A 15,052-nucleotide genomic window follows, 5' to 3' on the forward strand; every position below is an offset into this window, starting at 1 on the left:
TGTTTTACATTTTTTAATGTTGCTTCTATTCTTTTAAAACTTTTAGAATTTTCTCTTTCAAGCCTTTTGTAAGCATAAGAGAAGCTAAATATATAAGATAATCCCAAATCTTTTAGTCAATTCTTAATTTGGCCTCAATCTTTAAAAATTCAAATTTATCCTTAATGCAATAAAAATGCAAAAGTAGGCGTGTTTATCAGTAAATTATTGTTTTCTAACCTATTTCGACATGTCAATATATCATTTAGAAAATAATAATTTACTCTCTTTGATAATCATTTTGTTTTTTAAAATTAAGTCTATAAATATCATCCTCATCTATTGATTTGTATGTTTTATTATCTATATTTTAAGAGTGTTTGAAAATCCAAATCAATTTTTGAAAACTAAAAAAAAGTAGTTTTTAATAATTATTGTTTTTGGAAATTGGCTATAAATTCATAAATTTATATTGAGAATATGAAAATCACATTCAAGAAATGATGTAAAACAAGTATAATTTTCGAAAATAAAAAACATCATGGTTACCAAACGAAACTTTAATGACCAATTAGTTTATATTAACAAATTTTAACAATTTTTTAATCAAATAACCCAAATGGGAATCTTTTATATAAAGATTAAGGACTAAAAAGATAAAATTCTTGAAAAGTAAACTTATCTTAAAGGTTTTAGAGTTCGCTTTTAAGAGTTTGAAGAGTGTTGTACTTTCTAAGTTCTCTTTAGAATTTTCTCTAAAGTCTCTAACTTCTGCTCTGGATCATCTTTGGAGTTTCTGACTTCAAGAGTTTCAAGGAGTCTTTTAATCTTTTGAAGTCTTTTGAGCTTTAGTCTAGAGAGCTAAAGTTGATCTTTGGAGCTTCGGTCTCTAGACCTTCAGAAGAGTTACACACTTCAGTGCTTTAGAGCTTTAGTCTTCTGATCTTTAAAGCTTTGCGAAAGTTGTGTTCTTTAGAGCTTCAACCTTTGGATATGAAGGACCTGTGTGCAGCAGAAGCGGGATTGTTCCAAATTTCAATTTTTCACAAAATCAAAAGACAGTAAACATAAAATTATGCATTTAACAGGATTTACAACATGCTTAAAGAGGAAAGTAAGGAAGAAAAATCAACTTACCCTTGAAGCCAATAGTCTTCACGAAATTCCTCCTCTATAAAAGGTACGAACAATTAGTATAGAAACTAACCTCAACTTGGACACCACCAAGAGGTAATCCTCTGTATTGTCCAGGAGGTGTGAGCTTTATATATTCTGGGAAGAGGGAGGAAGAGGATTTGAGGGAGGGTTTTTTTTTTTTTTTTTTTTTTTTTTGGGAGAACGCATATGGAAAAAACTCACAGTCATCCTCTATGAAGAAGATGAAGATTAAAAAAAAAAATTGAACTCTCCACCACTCACACGTTTTTACTAAAAGAGAATTAAGGGAGGGAATTGTAACTTCCTCCCATTAATTTTGAAATTTAAAATTAAATTAAAATCAATTTAATTTAATAAATAATATATATATATATATATGACTATATGTTATATCAAATATAATACATATTTTGGTTTTTATGTCCTAAAACTCATGGTATGTAAACAAATGAGTTTATTCTAATAATTCAATAAAAGTGTTATTGAATAGATCTATTGCTTGAATAGAAATCCAATAAACCTAAAAGTCCCTTGACTATTGGATGAGTACTTGAACTTTATGTGGAGACATAAAGGTGGATCGAGTAAATAGTCAAAATGATCTATAGCACATGGATAAGGTTGGGTATCTTATTCTGGTAACACTATTGGATACGACATGCTCTGTAGTTGTTACAAGGAGTTGTAAAGTGCTATAAACGAAGTGATCCTAATTCGTTCATGTTGGACATGAAGAGTGAGGGTGTCCTTGTGCAAAAGAGTTTGTACAAGATCGGACCACGAAATGAATCACTCTTACTTTATAACGTTGTTTACTGTTTAAGACTAACTATTTCAAAGCGATGAGCTAGGTAACTTGACTTTAATCCTGAGCTAACTATGAACTCCTGTTTATCTGGGATTGCCCTTAGATTTGCATAGGTGAGAGTTGGCTCAACAGCACCGGCTCAATATGACTGCCATTTCAGGGGTAAGACTAGATAGATAGCTGGGGACATAGGATACAAGAGGGAATTCACTCCTACCTGCTTTAGGGATAGTAGAGAGGTTATTCCTTAAGTGCTGATTCTGGGGCTTGAACAAGGGATCACGCTCTCTCATTTGGAATGAGAAGGACTCGATTTTGTGATTGGATCACAAAACAATTGTTCATTAGGGGATTAGTGGGGACTTAAAGAATAAGAGGTAATTTCGTGAGTAAAACAGAGATTTGACCTAGCCATTATTGCGAACAACCTATGAAGGGTTAACTTACTAATCATGGTTATATCAAGTGGACATAATATATTGAGAGAGTTCAACTATGAGCTTTAGTGGAGTGACCATTAGTTAACGAATGGGAGTTAGATCGGTCTAATGAGTTTAGCCGATTAATCTCGGATTGGAGTCCATGATCTATAAGGTCATGAGGTCCCTCTACTAGCTCGGAAATGGATTAGATTAGCTCTAGAGTAGCGTGATAAGTTAATTTGAAACGTTCAAATTTGAATCAAACGGAATTGGAGAAATATATTTAAATATGATTTAAATATATGAAGATGAATTTTTGTAAAAATTAATTTAATATTAGATATTAAATTAATTAGAATTATTTAAATTGTTTAAATAATTATTTATTAATTTTATTAGAAAATTAATTTTTGAAATTAATTTGTAAAATTAATGAATTTTGATTTTAGAAATAAAATATGATTTTAAAATCAAAATGGATTTTGGAAATTGAAAATTACACGAAACTTGAAAATGGGTTTTTCAAAGTTCATCTTCAAGTAGAAGGAACCCACTTTCTCCTTTGGTTTACTTCAAACATGAGCTGCATCCTATACAATACATCTCTTTGCATGATAGTCTGTAATATATTAAAAAGAGAAGGGAACCGTCTGAAAGATTTGGATGAAGAAGGTGTTCTTCAATAGGTTCTGTTCAGTAAACTTTCTCCATATTCCTTTTGATTCCAGTTTATTTGAGTCCCACAACTCAATCTAGAACACCAAGAAGATAGTAGGGAAGATCTTATGGTGGTCTATACAAGGATTCAGAGGATTTTGCAGTTGAAAATGGAGATTTCATTGGTTCGGCTAATGTATGTTTATGAAACCCATTATACTCTGTTTTTAGCATGTTTCTTTTCAATCAAAATTAATGAATTAGAATGCATGGATCCTATTCCCTTCCGCTGCTTGCTGGCAACAACATAACCTATAGTTATTATATTGTATCAAATACAATATAACCTATAATTTTTATTTCTCTCAATAATATATGGTATTTAATATAAATCACATTTACAAGAAAGTTAATTATATGAATCTCATCCATATAATTAGTATTTGAATCACATTCAAATATTTCATTCATCTCAAAATTAAACTCTATAATGTATCAAATACATTAAATTAATTATATCACATATAATTAATTCGCTCAATTAATTTAAATAATTCAAATTAATCCAAAATTAATTCTCACTAATCTCCGTTGAGCTACAGAAGGGACCTTATGGACCTGTAGATTCAAGCTCCAATGGTACTTGAATAATTAATAAAACTTCTTTAATTAAATTACTTAACATCCATTAACTGCCGGTCAGTCCATTAAAGACCGACAATTGCACTTTTTGCACTATAGATATATTTCTATGTCCATTGGATATAACCAGTCAACAGTGCAATGACCCTTAACAAATTGCTCGAAGTACAGATGGGTCAAAATTACTATCTTGCTCCTATATTTACATCTAACTTCTTAAGTACCACTGATCACTCTAATGAACAATAAGTCATAGTCCAACTATGACCAAACCCCTCTCGGGCCAAGTATGTCCTAAAACTCGTAGTTTGTAAAGTTAAACATTTTTTATTATCAATAAAGATGTTATTTAACATTTATTTAATAAAGTTGTTATTGAATTTATAAATTGCATTTGTAAAAACTAAATCGAATAAACTAAGATCCATGGCTATTATATGATGTGGAGACATAAAGATGAATCAAGTTCGAGTAAATAGCCAAAACGGTCTATAGTATACAAATAAGGTTGGGTGACTTATTCTGGTAATACTATCGGATGCGACTCACTCTTTAGTTATTACAATTTGTTATAAGGTGCTATAAACGAAGTGATCTTGATTCGTTCATATATTGACATGAGGAGTGTGGGTGTCCTATGCAGTGAGTTCGCATAACATTGGACCAAGAAATAAGTTACTCTTACTTTATAATGTTGTTTACTGTTTAAGACTGACTATTTTGCTTAGGTTTAAGACTGACTATTTCGCTTAGATGACCTGGATAACTCGATCTTAATTTTGATGAACTCCATTATCCTTAGATTTACATAGGTGAGGGTTGGCTCAATAGCGTCGGCTTAATAAGCCTCCCATTTCAGGGGTAAGACTGGGTAGATAGCTGAGGACATAGGATGCAAGATGGAATTCACGCCTACCCGATTTAGAGATAGAAGGAAGGTTATTCTCTTAAATGCTGAATCCAGATCTTGAACAAGGGGCTCCACCCTCTCATTGGCCCGAGAGGGATCCGATTTAGTGATTGGATCACAAACCGATTACTTGTTAGAGGATTAATGGAACTTTAGGAGCAAGATGTAATTTATGGGGTAAAACATCATTGACCCAGCCGTTATTATGAACAACATGTGAAGGGTCAACTTACTGATTGTGGTTAAATCAAGTGGACACAAATATATCTACAATGAGGAGAGTGCAATTATCGAGCTATATTGGTATGATCTATAGTTAACGAATATTGATTAATTCAGTCTAAAGAGGTTTAGCCAATTAATCTCAAATCATTGAAGTTGTAGGTCCATAAGGTTTCTCTTCTAGCTCGTAAAACATGAACACCTTGAATTAGAAAATTGAGTGAATTTGAAATTATTTCAATTTGAAGTGTTCAAATTGAATTTCAATTTGAAGTATTCAAATTGTATTTAAGGTTTCAATTTGAAATGTTCAAATTGTAAATTAGAGTTTGAATTTGAATTGTTCAATTTCAAATTAGGGTTTGTATAATTAGATTTGATATAATTAACGTTTAATTTATCAAAATTAAACGAAATTTGAGAGTTTATAATATTTAAATATTATTTTAAATATTGATTACTTGAATAGGATCCATGTATAAATTAGGTGTTTGAATAATTTAATATTTGATATTAAATTATTATTTAATTAATTAAAAATCAAGTTAAATTTTTTTCATTTTTTAAATAAATTTTAAAAAAAAAATTTGGAAATTTGATTTAAATATTGAATTAAAACATAAAGAAATTATTGTGGTAATGGAAATTTCCAAGTTTTGGAAATTTTAAATGGAATTCCACATTTCAACATCAAATTTTTACACCTAGCCCACTTTCCTCATGAAATTGAAGTGTCATTGACCTTCATGACTATGTGGCTACATGTATTAGATACATAAAAGCTTGAAATTTCAGAATGGAATGATGATTTTTTTGCTGGAAAAATCAGTTTTCTACGGAAAGTTGATCTTCATCTCAAACCCACTCCATTTCACTTGACATTCACTTCAATCTTGAATTCCACCACTCAAATTCAAGACTAAGAATAGTAGAGAAGATCTCTTGGTAATTCGCTAAAGATTTGAAGCTGAGAATTCGTGAAAAGCGGCTTGGATTGGAGGATTTCTTCTAAGGTATATTGTTCTTGAAACCCTCTTATGAAAAATATGTTTTGCATGCTTTTAGAACTCAAATTAAATGTAATTAGAGTGCTTATTGATCCTATTTGCTTATGTTACATGCTTCTACATTCTATCAGAGAAGGTGTGGCACCACATTGTTCAAGCCCTAGAATCAGTCCTTAAGGGAGCCATTTATCTACTTACCCCAACATTAGGGAATGACTGAATTCTGTCTTGTACAGCTGTGTTCCCAGCTCCCTAATCAGACGATTCCCCAAAATGGTAGACTTATTGAGTCGACAATCTGGCCATTCTCACCCATACAAATCAAAGGACCGTCTTCATAGGCAAGAGTTCACAACTCACTCAGGATTCAGGTCATGTCACCTATGGTCATTCTGGTGAAATGTAAGTCTCTACTATTAACGACGTTATATAATGAGACTATTCATTTCTTGGTCCGATCTTATATAAATCCTTTTGTATAGAACACCCCCACTCACATGTCTCTACATGAATGATTAAGATTAGATCATGTATAGCACGTTACAACAATTGTAACATTTACAAAGCAGGTCGTATTCGTAGTGTCACCAGAATAAGGTATCCAACCTTATCCATCTACTACAGACCATTTAGGTTATCACTTAAACATGATCCACCTGTATGTCTCTACATACATGTTTAAGCTACAGAAGATAAGCTTGGGTGTTAGTTTATTGGTTTTGTGAGTTAATGTGACATCCTGAGTTTTTAAGAAAATTTAAGTTAATTATCTCAAATTGTTGAGTTTTAGTTTTCCTAATCTTTGGAATTAGGAATCAAACTATTACAGTTGAATAAGTTTTATTAGTTAATGTGGATTCTTTGAGTAGAGTTTTAAACTAATTAGAAGAGATAATTGAATTATTTGGATAAGAAAATTTGAGATTTGTGAAATTTAAAAGAATAAAGGGGAAATTGTGATTTTAAAATTTTACCCCTTTTAATTTTGAAATTTGGATCCAAAATTTAAGTAAAGAATTAGGAGAAAGATAATTGGTTTATTTGGAAGTTATTAAATCAAGTATCTAAAAAGATTTGTAAATTTGGATTTAAGTTAATTTGGAAAGTTGAAATTTAATTATGGGATTTAGGATTTTTGGGAATAAGTGATTTAAAGTTGGTGAATTTATTTTAATTTTTATTTAATTAACTGGAGATGAGGTGAAATATTTAAGTTTGATGTGATATATTTATTAAGGAAAGGAATATATCAAAATTAAATTCAATTTGGAGGGGAAGAAGTTAATTTTTAATTGGAATCAAGAGATAGATGGTTATTGATGGATTTTGAGTTATATGAATTTAATTTGGAGCTATTGTCAAAATTAAATTCAATTTGGAGGAAAAATAGTTAATTTTGAATTGGAATTAAAAGATTGATGGTTATAGATGGATTGAGAGTTACTGTCAAAATTATGGAGGCTAATTATCGGGTCATTATAGATGGGAAGAATGTAACATCCTGTATATTCATAATGTTGAATTAAATTAACATGAATTTATGTCGTGTGGTTTTAAAATTGGAGTATTAAATTCACTTAATTAAATTCATATGAATTTATCTCTTTCCTTTCTCTCCCTCACGTGTGACACACCCCCACATTCTCTCTCTCTTTTGTCTTCACTAAGCGCCCCCACACTCTGAGATTTTTCCTCCCCGTCGTTCGTCCCTTCGTCCCTTTGCCTCTAGCCAACGCCTCGTGGCAGACAACGCCACCGCCACTCCTCCATCTGCCAGATCTGAGCGTACCACTCGTCTGTCGCCACTGATCTGTCGCACAGATTTTCTTTCCTTCGTCACTGTTCTTGTTGGATCTTGGCTTCGAGATTGAAGTTGGTGTGGAATTTATTTTCTGTTTAGCGGGTCGATTTTGTTGGCATTTTTGGCACAGTTTGGGAACGTTAAGTTGAGTGTTGCCAGTGTTTGATTGCTTGAGCCAGTCTTGAAATTTTGACTCGAAGTAAATAATCTTACTACTGGAATCGCCTATGTGCTAGACGATAAATTTAAGATTTATTATTTGAGGATTCTAAAACTGTTTATATCAAGTTGCATGAGGATAAATAAGTTGATCTTGATTATGTTTTGAAGCATGTTATGAGTGCCAACATGAACTAAGTTACCTTGTTATTATGAATTACCAAATGAATATTGACATGATGTTATGTATTTTCATGTTGTGAGATTATGTTTTATGTTGCATATTATCATTATGATAGTGGTAGTTACCTCTTCCCGTAATTAGTTACCCATCAGAGATTTATGCTCATTCGGGATTCACCAGAGATTTGTGTCTCCTTCGGGATTCACCAGAGGTGGTGATCTCCTTCCGGACTTCACCAGAGGTTCGTGTTTCCTTCGGGATTCACCATAGGTTTGTGGGTACACCTAATCTACGGCAGTGTGGGTTCAACTAACCACTAGTTAGTCATCCCATGGAAAGTAGAGGTTTATGCATGTCTCACTAGAAAGTAACATCTAGAAGATATAAATGCTTAGCCTGACCTTAGTAGTGAGGTTACTTGCAGAGTATTTTATACTCATCTTTTCTTACGTTATGTTTTTTAGGTAAGAGCAAGGACGTACCAGCAAGTGACAGAAGGAATCCGTGACCGTGCCATTAGACCAAAGAAATGCTTCCGCTCACGTTTTCATGTTTTAGTGTTTTAAAATTCCAGTCTTGATGTTTTAATTTAGAGTTTCATGGTTGAAATTTTTATTTATCAGACATCATGAAATTTATTTTAAAATATTTTCAGTTATTTGGATGTTACAAAAGTATTTATGTAAATAAATTTATTTGATTTAGTTAAAATTTATGAGAGAGTCATTTTAAGGTTTATGCATGTATGAAGTAACGACCTTATATAAGTCCTAAAAAGTTCAACTCATTACAATTAATGCTACTAAATTTCGAATAAAATACCTCAGATTTTATTAAATAAATAAATCGTTTGTACATTATAATTACAAACTACAGGATCCACAAGATCTAAGGCATCAACCCTAATAGAATCTTTAGAGCTTTGGAGTTTATAAGCTTTGGTTTTTAGTTCTTCAAAGATTGAGAGTTTTGATCTTCAAAGCATTAGAGCTTGAGGGCAGGGCTTTGGTCTTTAGACTTCAAAGCTTGAGAACTTTAGAGGTTCGAGCTTCAAAGCTTCCGTTTTCAATTTTTCCAAGTCCCTCTCCTTCTATCCTCTAAAAGAAGGGGTAAGGTCTCTATTTATAGAGGTTTTCATGAGCTTTACATGGGTTTGGGCCTAAAGATTGAGCTTGGGGCCAATCTTTTCTTTGGCCCAAATTTCTACTATGGGCTTAAATTGGGTTGAAATTTTGACTTATCGTTGTGATCAAATGGCCATAAAGGAGATGTGACATTTTTTTCTAACTTGCCATGCAATTGTCACCAAATTTTAGTTTAGGGACTCAATAATTCTTAATTGACTTTAAATTTAATAAAATTGACTTTTATTGTGATAACATGATGATATTTGATTGGTCGAAATTTCTTCAACGAGTATATTTATACTAAAATATCAAGTGGAATAAAACTACTTTTTCTTATTCAAATGAGGTACAAAAAGGGTTCTTAGGAAGGACCCATTAAAAAATAATGAATAAATAAATAATCTTATCTATTCTCATGTACTAACATACTAATTAGAGTTAATAATATTCTTTCATTATCAATTGGTTGATCAATTTTGTCGATGATAAGTTTGAGAGTTTACTCTATTGTCGAAAGATAGAGTTCATATTACTCTTCCATCAAGTTTCTACTTTATGAAGGATTTATTGACCTTAATATGTTTATTATCATAAAGTTGACTGTACACAAAAGAGATAATACACATATCAGTACTATCTAGAAAAATTTCAGTTCTTCTAAGAGTCTTTTAATCTCATAAAATTTTAACAAAATAGGTTCCAAACAGTATAAATATATCCTATGACTTTGGTTTCAAAATCATCTCAACGAAAAATATCTTATACATTATAAATTTTTCGATGATTTCAAAACATATTTCTAAAATGATTTCAAAACATATTTCTAAAATTATAACAGAAAATTAATATTAACATTATTAATACATGTTATTACTTATTATACCACCCTTAATACAAATAGGAAAAAAAATGTACCTTAAAATTTTCAAATAAAGTGGTAGATTATGGAGATATTTTAACATAGTATAAAGTGATTCTATAAAATCATTTGAGAAACAAAGTTATTGTAAAATATATAAATAACATCATCAAATGGGGTCCATAGCTCAGTGGTAGAGCATTTGACTGCAGATCAAGAGGTCACCGGTTCGAACCCGGTTGGGCCCTCTTTTTAATTTCTTTTTCTTCGTTTCTCTATCTTGGAAGAAGGGTTGCTGTAAACAAAAATCAAAATTTTGCTTGCTTGTGTATTATTGATATCCTAGTATTAAGGATACAATTTTAGTTTCAAATATTTATTTATTTTTTTAAATAAAAATTATACTTAAAGAGTGGTAGATCAAATGCATATTTACGAGTAATTTTGAATTTAAATAAAAGTATATTTCAAAAACTATTTTCAAATATGCTTTTAAATTTTAAACATTTAGGTCTCATTTGGTAACTGTTTTATTTTTTGTATTTGTTTTTGAAACTTAAGTCTATAGACACTACTTCTACTTTCAAATTTACTTCTTTGTTATCTACTATTCACCAGTGGTGTAAAAAGTTATGTTAAATTTTGAGAACTAAAAAAAATAATTTTTAAAAAGTTATTTTTATTTTTAGAATTTGGCTAAAAATTCAACCCTTGTGCTCAAGAAATATAGAAATCATTGTAAGAAATGTGGATGAAATAGATTTAATTTTCAAAAATCAAAACCAAAAACCAAAAGGTTACTAATTGGAGCCTTAATTTCATCAAATTTAAATTCCAATACAAGATCCTACATTTAATTGATTTGTTGGAGTGATTTCGTACTTGACAAAACTAAGATTTTAACCATTTCAAAAATCACTCTAATTTGTTTAATTTCATCAAATTTAAATTTCTAACTTGAACAAATGAGAAATTAACACCCTTGATTTAGTTGCTTTAAGTTTGGCATCATTATCGACCAATTTTGAAATTGTTAAAATCATTTTTGTTACGTTTAAATCACCCACAAACATGTCTTTAATCATTCAAAATTAATTTTGATTGTATGAAAATTAGTTTATAAGAGTAAAACCATACATTAAATGAATTTTGGATGGTTAAGAGCATGTTTGAGAATGATTTTTGAAATAACTAAAACCACTTAATCATTCAAAATCAATTTAATGTTTGATTTTATTGGGTAGTTAGATGCGCTTTCATAAATCACCATTGATTTTGAAGATCCAACGTCGTTCTCATTCAAAAACACGTTTTTTTAGTGATTTTGGCCATGACAAAAGTGATGAAAAAGTAGGCATGTGCAGCGGAATTGAGGATCAATTTTACTCTGATTGCATAAATTAAACATACAACCCTAAATTAGTTAATTAGGGTTTTTTAAAAACATTACCTTTGAAGCTCCCGAAACTCGTCTATCTCTGCTTAAACACGAACCGGACAACCACTAGAGCTAACCTACTATCCTTTGGACTCAGAACGGGGTTGTGGGACTAGATGGATGAAGAACCTGAGAGAGAGAAAAAGAAGGAAATAGTATAGTGAAATTTGGGTTGGGTTTGGATTTTTTCAGCCCTTTTTTTAAAAACTCAATTTTTCAAAATGTCTAAAAGTTTTTAATCCAAAATGACAATAGAAAATGACCATGCAAAATTGCATGAAATAACTTCATAAAAACCCAACATCTAGAATCCACTATCTAAGTGGGCTTAATGTATCCACTATAAGCTAACACTTAACCCACTATTAGGTTAGTGGAATTATCCAACAAAAGTTTGAATTTTCCCACTAACTTTAGTCAAAGGGCAAATTAGTCATTTGGTCAAAGTCAAACTTTGACCGAAAAGTCAACATTTTGACTTTTTATGATTTTTTGGTGTTGACTAATTTAGACCTCCCGAGCATGAATCCACATTCATTTTCTCAAAATTCAAATTACATTTGAATATAAGGTCGGTCAAATTTTGACTTTTCAAAGTCAAAAGTCAACTCTTTGACTTTTTACATCTTTGACAATTTCCATTATTTCCGAGCTTCCGATATGAACATATTCATATTCTTGATGTTTAAATCACATTTAAATATTAAAATTGTATCTCTAAACTAAAAAATCGACTACTGTATCACATATACTTGTCGGTTCCTCTCTCTTCACCTAATTCGAACAATTCAAATTATTCTATCATACTGTTCTAAGTTTATTCCATATGAGCTAGTAGGGGAACCTAATGGACCTATAGATCATGGGCTCCAACGATCTGAGATTAGCTGGCTAAACTCTTTAGATGGAGCTAATCAACATTCGTTAACTCATGGGTCATTCCACTATAGTTCTGTAATTGCACTCCCCTCACTATAGATATATTTGTGTCCATATGATATAACCATGATTAGTAAGCTAATCCTTCACAGGTTGTTCGTAATCTTAGTCGGGTCATAAAAACCGTTTTACCCTCGAAACTACATCTTATTCCTTAAGTTCCACTGATCCTCTAATGAACAATTGGTTTAAGGTCCAACCTATAAACCGAACCCCTCTCGGGCCAATGAGAGGGCGAGGCTCTTGTTCAAGACCTGAATTCAGTACTAAAGGGAACAACCTATCTACATATCCTTATAACGGGTAGGAGTGAATTCCGTCTTGCACCCTATATTTCCAACTATCCACCTGATCTTACCCCTGAAATGGGAGGCTTATTGGGCCAGCGATAATGAGCTACCCTCACCTATGCAGATCTAAAGATAATTCCGAGTGAACAAGAGTTCATAGTTAGCTCAGGATTAAGATTAAGTTACCTAGGTCATCAATTAACGAAATAGTCAGTTTTATATATTAAACGACATTTAGAACGTAAAAAATGACTATTTCATAGTTCAGTCTTATGTAAACTCTTTACAATAGGATGCCCCCATTTTCATGTCTCCACATGAATGGTTTAGGATCACATCGTTTGTACTAACTACAAAATGGACCGCATCCATAGTGTCCCCAGAATAAGGCACTCAACCTTATTCATATACTATAGACCATTTTGACTATATATATTTGAACTTGATCCACATTTATGTCACTACATAAAGTTCAAACTTAAACTTAATAGCCTCGGATCCTTAGTTTATTGGATTCATGAATATAGAATTTAAATTTACTAAAGATTTTCAATAACAGTTTTATTTGAACAAGATATGATATTACAAACTATGAGTTTTAGGATATAAAATCCAACAGAAAGTGATTTTAACGATTTCAAAATTATTCCAAAATTGAACATGTCAATGCATATTTGAGAGTATACTTGACAAAAATGAGAGTTAACCATTTCAAATCATTCCCAAATACGATCTAACTGTGGATATTTCATTACTATAGTTAAAGTTCATCGATGCATTAAAGATATATGCATTTATTTTTTACTCTTAATTTAATTTCTTTATTCTCTAAGGTCAATAAATGTCATATTCACTACAAGAAAAATGAGCTCCCTCGACGCCTAAATCGATCGTCAGGAGACAGGGTGGGTTGAGATTGGTTTAACCATTTTGGGGAGAAAGTTTGAGTTTTATGTGTGTTTGTTCTTTTTATTAAATTTGTGTGTTTTGTGTTTTTTTTTTTTTTTTTATGTTTGGGAGTTTCATGTTTGTCATAGGGGTGGGTAGAGTTTGATTATACTCGTTTTGTCGTTGAACTTGGAGTTCTTGTGTGTTTACGAATGTTTATGAAATTCTAATGTGTTGTGGCATGGGTTGAGATTGGTTTAAACCATTTTGGAGATAAAGTTTGAGTTTTATGTGTTTTCGTTCTTGTTTATAAAATTTGTGTGTTTTTGTGTGTTTTTTGATGTTTGAGAGGTTTCATATTTGTCTTGGGGGGTGGGTAGAGTTTGATTATACTCGTTTTGTCGTTGAACTTAGAGTTCTTGTGTGTTTACGAATGTCTATGAAGTTCTAATGTGTTGTGGGGGGTGGGTTGAGATTAGTTTAAACCATTTTGGGGAGAAAGTTTGAGTTTTATGTATGTTCGTTCTTGTTTATGAAATTTGTGTGTCTTTGTATGTATTTTTTGATGTTCGGGAGGTTTCATGTTTGTCGTGGGGGGTGGGTAGAGTTTGATTATACTCGTTTTGTCGTTAAACTTGGAGTTCTTGTGTGTTTATGAATGTTTATGGAGTTCTAATGTGTTTGTGGATGTTTTGTTTATGAAGTTTGAACGTGTTGTGGATGTTTAAAAATGATGACATTTGAATGTTTTTGTTTTAATGTAGAATGCTATTCGGAGATCAGGTTGGACGATTGTTCAAGATGTCGTGTTCCAGACGTTGTTTTCATTTTATTTCTTCTATGTATTTGTGAAAACAAATTTTTTTTATTTAGTATCGACTTTGTTTTATTCTAGGATATTGTAATTTTTTATTTATTTACTATAGTATGGACTTCGTTTTTGTTGTTTTATTTATTATGTGAATCTGTTTAGTTGGTTAATTTTGTTTTATAGGTTATTCAGATCAAATTTTAAAAAATTACAAAGTATAAATTAAAAATATTTAAAAGACAATTTTCAACTAATGAAGGAACTCCCCACACATATATTACTATGTCGGGAGTTCTTGTAACTCTTGACGCATAAAACAAACCGATGGGAGTTCGAGAACTCCCGACGCATAGAACAAGGCGTCGGAAGTTGGTCGAGGAACTCCCGACGTATGTATAGGTTGTCGAGAGTTCCTTTAACTGTCGACACCTTATACCGCATCGCAGTTGGAGGAACCCCCGACGGCCTATACATGCATCAAGAGTTCCTTGACTAACTCCCGACGCTTTCCTTTCATGCGTCGGGAGTTCCTCTCTCGACGGGTTTTTTCGACCAAACTCCCGACGATCCATTATTCGTCGGGAGAGGCTCTCCCGATGCATTTTCCACCTTCCCGACGATTTGTGATGTCAGTGATTCTATACCTATCTTGAGGTTGAAGGTTTAAATTCTCTCCTACTCCACTTGTTATATTAAAAAAAAAAAAAAAATCTTGTTCGTTGATTTTTTATTTATTTTTTTTTTTTTTTGC

At 31.6% G+C, this 15,052-nt stretch overlaps 1 non-coding gene across 1 annotated transcript; it reads left to right on the forward strand.

Annotated features, from left to right (window-relative positions):
* The first annotated feature begins 10,111 nt into the window (after positions 1–10,111).
* On the forward strand, positions 10,112–10,183 carry TRNAC-GCA. Its single transcript has one exon. It is a non-coding gene; the product is annotated as a tRNA-Cys (tRNA).
* The last annotated feature ends 4,869 nt before the right edge of the window (positions 10,184–15,052 follow it).

The sequence above is a fragment of the Benincasa hispida genome, chromosome 7 (assembly GCF_009727055.1).
Source record: "Benincasa hispida cultivar B227 chromosome 7, ASM972705v1, whole genome shotgun sequence".
Classification (NCBI taxonomy): Eukaryota; Viridiplantae; Streptophyta; class Magnoliopsida; order Cucurbitales; family Cucurbitaceae; genus Benincasa; species Benincasa hispida.